Below are 9,360 nucleotides of genomic sequence, written 5' to 3' on the forward strand. Positions count from 1 at the left end.
TCTTGTTAATGTCTGTTTATTGAACCGTCTTCCTGTTGAGACCACCACTGAGGTCTCATTGATTAAAGCATCCATCCCCCTGGCCTCCGTGTTTGATTCAGCAATGGCCACGTGATCCAAGCCAGCCCCGTGGGAACCAATTTCTGGTTCTTGTTGTTGGCAATCTGAGGTCAAAGAATTCCTGTTTTTGTTGCGCTGCTGCAGTTGCTGGTGGCATATTGTCACCTGCCTGCTGGAGAGTGAAGAAAATCCAGAGGAAAGACTAGTCAAGAGATGGAGAGAGACTAAGTCCCCCCCCCGCACCACCCCCCGACTTGTGGGATCTTAGTTCCCTGACCAGGAATTGAAGCTGGGCCCTCGGCAGTGGAAGCGCAGAGTCCTAACCACTGGACCGCTAAGGAATTCACAAGACTAAGTCTTGATGACATCATGTGAACGTGTAGATCCAGCTATGCCTGAAGCCTGATCAGTCCTTGGAAACTTTTGATTATGTGAACCAGTTTGAGTTGTGTTTCTGTCAACTGCAGGGTAAAGAGTCTTTTTTTGTTGTTTTTTTTAAACCTCCCTCTATTTTGAGCTGCACACGACAGCATTTTTTTTTCCACGTCTTTATTGGAGTATAAATGCTTTACAGTGTTGTGTTAGTTTCTGCTGTACAACAAAGTGAATTAGCTATATGTATACATATATCCCCATTATCCCCATATCCCCTCCCTCCCACCCTTCCTATCCCATCCCTCTAGGTTGTCTCAAAGCATCGAGTTGATCTCCTTGTGCTATGCAGCAGCTTCCCACTAGCCGTCCATTTTACATTTGGTAATGTATATATGTCAATGCTACTCTCACTTCATCCCAGCTTCCCCTTCCCCCACCCTGTGCCCTCAAGTCCGTTCTCTACATCTGCGTCTTTATTCCTGCCCTGCCACTAGGTTCATCAGTACTGCTTTTTAAAATTCCATATATATGCGTTAGCATACGGTATTTGTTTTTCTCTTTCTGACTGACTTCACTCTGTATGACAGACTCTAGGTCCATCCACCTCACTACAAATAACTCAATTTCGTTCCTTTTTATGGCTGAGTAATATTCCATTGTATATATGTGCCACATCTTCTTTATCCATTCATCTGTTGATGGGCATTTAGGTTACTTCCATGTCCTAGCTATTGTAAATAGTGCTGCAATGAATATCGTGGTACATGTAGCTTTTTGAATTATGGTTTTCTCAGGGTATATGCCCAGTAGTGGGATTGCTGGGTCATATGGTAGTTCTATTTTTAATTTTTTAAGGAACCTCCATACTGTTCTCCATAGCGACTGTATCAATTTACATTCCCACCAACAGTGCAGGAGGGTTCCCTTTTCTCCACACCCTTTCCAGCATTTATTGTTTCTAGATTTTTTGATGATGGCCATTCTGACCAGTGTGAGGTGATACCTCATTGTGGTTTTGATTTTCATTTCTCTAATGATTAGTGATTTTGAGCATCTTTTCATGTATTTGTTTGCCATATGTATGTCTTCTTTGGAGAAATGTCAATTTAGGTCTTCTGCCCATTTTTGGATTGGGTTGTTTGTTTTTGTGATATTGAGCTGCATGAGCTGCTTGTATATTTTGGAGATTAATCCTTTGTCAGTTGCTTTGTTTGGAAATATTTTCTCCCATTCTGAGGGTTGTCTTTTCATCTTGTTTATGATTTCCTTTGCTGTGCAGAAGCTTTTAAGTTTCATTAGGTCCCATTTGTTTATTTTTGTTTTTATTTCCCTTACTCTAGGAGGTGGGTCAAAAAGGATCTTGCTGTGATTTATGTCATAGAGTCTTCTGCCTATGTTTTCGTCTAAGAGTTTTATAGTGTCTGGCCTGACATTTAGGTCTTTAATCCATTTTGAGTTTATTTTTGTGTATAGCGTTAGGGTGTGTTCTAATTTCATCCTTTTACACGTATCTGTCCATTTTTCCCAGCACCACCTATTGAAGAGGCTGTCTTTTCTCCATTGTATATTCCTGCCTCCTTTGTCAAAGATAAGGTGACCAGATGTGTGTGGGTTTATCTCTGGGCTTTCTATTCTGTTCCATTGATCCATATTTCTGTTTTTGTGCCAGTACCATACCGTCTTGATTACTGTGGCTTTGGCTATCTGGAGTCTTTTGTCTCTCCATACAAAATTTAAGATTTTTTTTTGTTCTAGTTCTGTGAAAAGTGCCATTGGTAATTTGATAGGGATTGCATTGAATCTGTAGTTTTTTTTTTTTCTTTTGGCCCTGCAGTGTGTCTTGTGGGATCTCAGTTCCCTGACCAGGGGTTGAACCCAGGCACTCGGCAGTGAAAGCACAGAGTCCTAACCGTTGGACTGCCAGGGAATTTTCTAAAGAGTCTTTTTTGACACAGAGATGAATTCATTAAGCCGTTGCTGTGGACAGAGCCTTGTGCTGGAGAGTACAGGGATTCACAGTTGCATGCGTGAGACCCAGATATGGGCTTTAGGAGAACATGCCTGAGTTAGCTCACTGGTAAAAGGAAGGTGTAAGATACAAGATCCCAGCCTACATCAGCTGACCTCCAACCAATCCACACATTGGTTTCACTCAACCAATGTTGAGTGAAACCAATGTATGAGTGAAATAAATGCTGGTATTTGTAGGCCACTAAGACTTCGTGGGATTTTTTTGTTCCACAGCAATAGCTGACTGACACAGACCCCATTATCTAGGCCACAGCTGATTGATCCAAGAAGGAGTAGCCAACCCAAAAGCAGACATGAAACCAGAGACCTGTGTGGTTGCTTGAGGTAAGAACTCTGCCCAACAGAGAGAGGTACCCTCACTGAATGATGACTGATCAATGAATTGGATCTTCATTCTTGGGAAAGTTGACTGAAGACAACCTGAGAGTCATCAGAGGGAAGGATGGCCCCAACCTGAGAGTCATCAGAGGGAACTGAGAGAAGTATGAAAGCAGGGAGTGAGCAAAAGCCACAAGGCAACTGAATCTATAAATAAGCAGAAGCCATAGGAAGAGAATTGTGTAGAGAACAGGTATTCAGAAACAGTGCAGGAGGAAGAAGCCCTGGGGAGTAGAGGTGGGGAGCCCGGGTCCGAGGTGAGGCAGAGGACGCGTGGTTCTGCTGAGTCACCGGAAGTGATGTTGAACCACTAGAGCAGCTGTGATACCCATGTCACGGGTCTTCCCACTTAAGCCTGGAGCGGGGATTCAGCCATTGTCCTGATGGACAGGGAGTAGGGCCAAGAGAAGCTGCATATTCACTACAAGTTCATCAGTCCTGAGTCTGAGAGATGGTTCTGCTTTTCAGGATAAGTGAAGAGAAAAAAAGAAAAGTTGTGTGTGGGGGGTGGTTGTGTATTCATTTCTATTACATTTTGTACAACTCCGTATGCACGGAAAAATAATGTTAAAAACATTATAGGGATTCTGAAAAACTTCATCAAAACAAGGGAAAGGGCACATCGTCCTGAAGACTGAAAGAAAGAAACAGAACTCTTGAGAAATATTTACTGTAGGATTTGGAAGGAATTTTCAGGAAGGGTTTCACTAGAAGGAGGAGCAGAGTTCTTTAAGGAATGAAAGACTGAGATGAAAAGGCACCAGTGCGTGTTTGGGGAAGAAGGAGAATTGCATGGAAACTCAAAAAATGCACAAAGAGAGCTAAAGTCCACGTGAGAAGCACTGAAGAACAAGACTGAAAGTGGGGCAAAGCGGGAGAGGGATACAGAGGACAAACTTGAGCAAGATGCACAGGAAAAGGACCAAAAGATTAGAAAAAAAGGACCAGCGATCAAAACAGCGCAAGGGAAGATAAGAGGGAGAATAGAGACGGAAGGTAAGGAAACCAGCTGCTCCCAAAGATAAGAACAGAGCTGGTGGGAGTGACGTCACAGGTGACAAATCTGTGCTCGGAGAAGGCTTCCCCAGGGCGCGGCTCCACTTGAGTTAGTGGGCTGGAGGGCGTACTGTATCCCAGGTGAAGTATTAAAAGTGCACTGAACCCAGATCCATCCTGACTAAATATGTGAATTAAAGAATACAGCTCAGCAAAGTTAAAAGGCTTCCTAGAAAGGAACAAAAGTCGTTCAGGCTTGAGACGTCTCTGTAACACTAAATGCCCAGAAGACAAGGGAGCAACATATATAGTCATGACACAAGCTATGAGTCAGTTATTGTACGTGTATGCAAGTTTCCTCTTGCGTGTGAAGGGCAACAGAACTGCATTTCTGAGAATGTTTGGGTTTGGAAATACCACTATGTCTCCTTCTTCTCCTTTTTTTTTTTTTTTTTTTAAGATATTTTAACTCACCAAGAGATGAAGTGAAATAAAAACTCCAAAAATGGGGAAATCTTGGCATAACTGGAAATAATTTTTATAAACCCAGTTATGACACTGAATATAAGTTTCAAAAAATCCTTTTAAAGAGAAAATATATAGTGTAAATTCTAAAAATTATATTAACAGTAGTAAAGATGTCAATCATTTATTGCCGGCCATGATTAGAGTCCATTTTAAGGAAACTTATCAGGTCACAGAAACTCAACTCTACTGAAGCAAAAAGAGCATTTATTGGTTCAGGTAATTAAAATGTCCAAAGGCAGAACCAACTTCTGTGTGTGATCCATGAAAGAAATAATTGATAAGCTGGACTTCATTGATTTTAATTAATTTATTTTTATTTTTTGGCCACGCCACGTGGCATGTGGGATCCTAGTTCCCTGACCAGGGATCGAACCCATGCCTCCTGCAGTGGAAGCATGAAGTCTTAACCACTGGACCGCCAGGGAAGTCCTGGACTTCATTGAAATTAAAAACTTCTGCTCTGTGAAAGACACTGTCAAGAGAATAAGGAGACACGTTGCAGATTGGGAGAAAATATTTGTAAAAGACATATCTGATAAAGGATTGTTATTCAAAACATACAAAGAACTCTTAAAACTGAACAAGAAGAAAAAAGAGCCACCTGATGTAAAAATTGGGCAAAAGACTTGAATAGACACCTCATCAAAGAAGATATATAAATGGTAAATAAGCACATGAAAAGATGCTCAACATCATATGTCATTTCCCTACAATAATGAGATACCACTACACACCTATTAGAATGGCCAAAATTCAAAACACTGACAACATCAAATGCTGATGAAGACGTGGAGCAACAGGAATTCTCATTGATTGCTAGTGGGGATGCAAAATGATACAGGCACTTTGGAAGAAAGTTTGGCAGTGTCATAAAACTGAACATACTTTTACCATAAGACCTAGGACTCATGCTTCTAGGTATTTACCCAAATGATTTGAAAAACTTATGTCCCCACAAAAACCTGCACATGGATGTTTATAGCAGCTTTATTCATGATTGCCAAAACTTGGAAGCAACCAAGATGTCCTTCAGTAGGTGAATGGCTAAATAAACTGTGGTACATGCAGACAATAGAATATTGTTCAACATTAAAAGAAATAAGCTCTCAAGTCATGAAAAACATAGAGGAAACTTAAATGCTTATTTCTAAGTGAAAGGAACAATCTGAAAAGACTACACACTATGTGATTCCAATTATATGACATTCTGGAAAAGGCAAAACTCTGGAGACAGTAAAAAGGTCAGTGGTTGCCAAGGATTGGGGGATGGGGAGAGATGAATAGGCAGAGCTCAGAGGATTTTTAGGACTGTGAAATTATCCTGTATGATATTATAATGGTGGATCCATATCATTATACATTTGTCAAAACCCATAGAATGTACAACACCAAGAGTGAACCCTATATAAACAATGTTGTTTTTTTAAAATTAATTTATTTATTTAAGCTATGGACTTTGGGTGGTAATGATATGTCAATGTAGGTTCATTGATTATAACAAATGTACCACTTTGATAGGGGATGTTGATATTGGGGGAGACTCTGCACGTGTGGGGGCAGTGGGTATGTGGAATGCTCTGTACTTTCTGTTCACTTTTGCTGTGACCCTAAAACTACTCTAAAAAAATATAGTCTATTTTTTAAAAAAGTGTCCAAGCTAAGAGAGTAGATCTTTTTTTAGAAATTTTATTGAAGTATAATTGATTTACAATATTGTGTTGGGACTTCCCTGGTGGTGCAGTGGTTAGGAGTCTGCCTGCCAATGCAGGGGACATGGGTTCGAGCCCTGGTCTGGGAAGTTCCCACATGCCGCAGAGCACCTAAGCCCGTGCTCCACAACTACCAAGCCTGCGCTCTAGAGCCCGCGAGCCACAACTACTGAGCTCGCGTGCCACAACTACCGAAGCCTGCGCTCCTAGAGCCCGTGCTCTGCAACAAAGAGAAGCCACAGCAATGAGAAGCCCGCGCACCGCAATGAAGAGTAGCCCCTGCTCGACAGTACTAGAGAAAGCCTGTGTGCGTATGGCAGCGAAGACCCAACACAACCAAAAATAAATAAATAAATATAAAAAAATGTTACAATGTTGTGTTAATTTGTTCTGTACAGCAAAGTGACTCAGTTACACATACATATATATGTATATACATGTATGTGTACAAATCATTATGTTGTACACTTAAAATATATACAATGTTATATGTCAATTATATTTCAATTTTGAAAAGTCTCCAAAAAGATTACATTGTGTTTTAAAACTGAGACAAAAAAACTAATGATAGGGACTTCCCTGGTGGTACAGTGGTTAAGACTCTGCGCTTGCACTGCAAGGGGCACGGTTCGATCCCTGGCTGGGGAACTAAGATTCTGCATGCCATGAGATGCAGCCAAAAGATAAATAGATTAATTAATTAAAAAAAAAAAACTAATGATATATTAAGAAAGTCATGGAAGCAAAGTAGTGGGGCAAAAATTGGACGTGAGTGAAGGTGTTAATTTACCACATGATTTACCATGAGGTAAAACAGGAAAGCACCAGCAGTTTGGAAGAAAATCTCAGTGACATTAGGGGATCAGTCTTGAGAAGTGCTGCATCACCAGTGCCCTTAATGGCAGAGAGGTCAGTCAGAAAATGAATCAGAAGAGTCGGACTCGGAAGAAACTTTGTGAATATTTTAACCAATTTGTTTTACTTACAGTTTTCTTTTCATGTATGCACCAGAATGATTTTCTTTTTGAAGGGCCTAAAATAACTTTTAATTAGCATACAATACATATTTTAAGTGCTTAGAAAGCATTGTGTTATAATTTACCAGGCAGCATTTTTTTCTTAGTGGTACATAAAATAATAGCGTGTATTACAATTGAAGATGTCTTAGTGGAATTCTCTGTGTAGGCCCAGTTCTGGACCCAGTGAATCCAGCACTAAACACTTGACAGACAAGGTCCCTCCCTGTAGCTTATATTACACTTTGGGAGACAGGCAGTAAACTAGAAATTAGAGACTATACTAAGTTTTATGAAGGAAATCAACAATGTGATGTGATGGGGAGTGACTTGGGCCAGTGGCTACTCTAGCTCTTGTGGTTAGGGAACCAGAACCACACTGAGACCTGGGCAAGAGGGGCCCCTACCTGGCTCTCTGCTTAACTTTATGCAGGTCTCCAGGGGATCTTGTTAAAATGCAGATTTTGAGTCGGCAGGGCTAGGAGGGGACCAGAGAGTCTGCATTTCTAACACGCGCCCGGGTGATGCTGAGGTCCTTCCCAAGGACCGCACTTTGGTGGCAAGGCTGCAGGGCGCCCGGTGTATCACAAATGCTGAAACACGAGGCCCCTTTCCCTCCCTTTTGGCCTGTGAGAAGGGTTTTGCAAGGGTGGTAATCAACTGAGCAAATGGGAATTACGAGAGAGCAATGGGCCAATTGGAGTGGATGGGAGGCTGAGAGTCTGCTGTTGGGGGTGGTGGTGGGTCTCGGTCAACCATGTAGGCATCTGGGCAGCTCTGTTCACTCTGCCCACCAGTTCTGGGCTAACCCTCAGGCTTGCAGGCAGCAGCCCTGGTCCGGGAAGGATTTGGTTCCTTTAGCCTCTGGATTACGAGGAGGTGAGCAGGCCAAGGGGGTGAATATGTATGGGCCTGGCCTTGAGCATAGCTTGATTTATACAATAAAATATTTATTTTTTGGTTTTGTTTGTTTTTGTTTTTTGGGGGCCGCGTGGCATGTGGGGTCTTAGTTCTCCAGCCAGGGTTTGAACTCACGCCCCCTGCATTGGAAGTGCAGAGTCTTAACCACTGGACCGCCAGGGAAGTCCCATATACAATAAAATATTTAGACTTACAGTACGTGTGCCTTCATTTGTGCTGCTGTCCTAGGCCTTACAAATGTTAGCAGTGGGCCTGCAGGATATAATAATAATAACAACTGACATCATAATACTGTCTCACCTGTATGCCAGTCTAAGTATTTAACATGTATTAACTCCTGTAATTCTCATAACAAACCTATGAGGAAGCGGAATGGTTGTCCTCATCCCTGTTTTGCAGATCAGGAAACTGGAAGAGCCTGCATTGGAATCCTGGCAGTTTGGCTCCAGGGTCTGTGCTCTTGACCATGATGCTCTGTTGCTTCCACTCAGAGAGGGGAGCCTCTCAGAGGAGGCCTGAAGGACGGGAGGAGACAGCAATGTGATGAGCTGGAGGCAAAGCACATTCTGGTTGAGGGAACAGGCAAAGGCTCTGGGGAAGGAGTCGTATTAAGGAACCAGAAAGAGGTTAGTGATTAGGATGGGGCAGAGGGGTCCAAGAGGAGGAGACAGGCAAGATGAGAGAGGTAGGCAGGGGCTAGATCATGTAGGGCCTTCTGGGGAGTCTAGAAGGCTTTGGAGGGTTTTAAGCAAGGGAGTGACATGATTTTATTTAATTTTTAAAAGATCATTTTGGTGATGCCTGGCAAATGGATTGTATTGGCGGAGGTGGGGAAGAGTGGAAGCAGGGGGACCAATGTGAGGAGGCTATCACAGTAGCCCAGGTGAGAAATGACGTAGGTGTGGACCACGGGGATGCATAGGGAGAGAACTGGATCACGGGTGAGTTGAATGTGGAGGTGATGGAAAAAAAGAAGGAAATCAAAGATGGTTTCTAAATTTGGGGTTTGGGCAACTGAATGGGTAGTGGTTTTTTTCCCTAAAGTGGGGAAGTCAAAACCATGGAAGTGAGAGGTATGGAGGGAGACCCAGGCGTAAGAGTGACGCTGTTCAGAGGACCCTATGAATTTCGACTGCGGATGTTTTGTAATGTAACCTGGGTAGGGTGGAGGGTGAATGCTCTCTTAGCTTGGTGAAGCCAGTGTTATCAGCCAGATGAGGATCAGATGGAGTCTTCAGAAGGGAAATATTCATCAGATGGTGTGGAGTGTTTGAATTCAGGGTTGCAGATACAACCCTTCAGCATTTCTCTTCTCTTCCCTCTCCCAGCTGAGACCCCTGGAGACT

This window comes from Balaenoptera musculus, chromosome 20 (genome assembly GCF_009873245.2).
Source record: "Balaenoptera musculus isolate JJ_BM4_2016_0621 chromosome 20, mBalMus1.pri.v3, whole genome shotgun sequence".
Taxonomy (NCBI): Eukaryota; Metazoa; Chordata; class Mammalia; order Artiodactyla; family Balaenopteridae; genus Balaenoptera; species Balaenoptera musculus.